Source organism: Theropithecus gelada, chromosome 7b (genome assembly GCF_003255815.1).
Source record: "Theropithecus gelada isolate Dixy chromosome 7b, Tgel_1.0, whole genome shotgun sequence".
In the NCBI taxonomy this organism is placed as follows: domain Eukaryota; kingdom Metazoa; phylum Chordata; class Mammalia; order Primates; family Cercopithecidae; genus Theropithecus; species Theropithecus gelada.
This window is the reverse complement of record NC_037675.1, coordinates 24,251,815-24,252,890: the sequence shown is the minus strand read 5'-3', so window position 1 is coordinate 24,252,890 and position 1,076 is coordinate 24,251,815. Positions and strand designations below refer to the sequence as shown.

Genomic DNA, 1,076 nt, shown 5'->3' with positions numbered 1-1,076 from the left:
CTTTTTTTTTTTTTTTTTTTTTTTTTTTTTTGAGACGGAGTCTCGCTTTGTCACCCAGGCTGGAGTGCAGTGACACGATCTCGGCTCACTGCAAGCTCTACCTCCCGGGTTCACGCCATTCTCCTGCCTCAGCCTCCCGAGTAGCTGGGACTATAGGCGCCCGCCACTACGCCTGGCTAATTTTTTGTATTTTTGGTAGAGAAGGGGTTTCACCATGTTAGCCAAGATGGTCTCCATCTCCTGACCTCGTGATCTGCCCGCCTCGGCCTCCCAAAGTGCTGGGATTACAGGCGTGAGCCACCGCGCCCGGCTAAGCAGACATTTTTATATTAAAAGAAACACAGACCGGGTGCGGTGGCTCACGCCTGTAATCCCAGCACACTTTGTGAGGCTGAGGTGGGTGGATCACAAGGTTAGGAGTTTGAGACCAGCCTGACCAATATGGTGAAACCCTGTCTCTACTAAAAATATAAAAATTAGCTGGGCGTGGTGCCAGGCACCTATAATCCCAGGTACTCAGGAGGCTGAAGCAGGATAATCACTTGAACCTGGGAGGCGGAGGTTGCAGTGAGCTGAGATTGTGCCACCCACCTTGGCCTCCCAAAGTGCTGGGATTAGAGGCATGTGCCACCGCACCCGGCGGGCAAAACTTTTTAACGAGTGCACTCCAGCCTGGGTGACAGAGCAAAACTCTGTCTCACAAAAAAAAAAGAAAAGAAAAGAAATAAAAAAGAAACACAAATACATTTTGAAGAAAAAATTTAAATGTGGAAGAGTAGGGGCCAGGTGCAGTGGCTCACACCTGTAATCCCAGCACTTTGGGAGGCCAAGGCGGGTGGATCACGAGGTCAGAAGATCGTGACCATCCTGGCTAACACGGTGAAACTCCATCTCTACTAAAAATACAAAAAATTAGCTGGGCGTGGTGGCGAGTGCCTGTAGTCTCAGCTACTCGTCGGGAGGCTGAGGGAGGAGAATGGCATGAACCCGAGAGGTGGAGGTTGCAGTGAGCTGAGATCGCGCCACTGTACTCCAGCCTGGGTGACAGAGCGAGACTCTGTCTCAAAAAAAAAAAA

The 1,076-nt window shown here is 50.4% G+C and overlaps 1 protein-coding gene across 5 annotated transcripts in view; it reads left to right on the top strand.

The window, feature by feature from the left end:
• The window catches only part of C7BH14orf93 (chromosome 7b C14orf93 homolog), a 25,639-nt gene that overhangs the window by 19,322 nt on the left and 5,241 nt on the right, over positions 1-1,076 (top strand). The window lies entirely within an intron of this gene.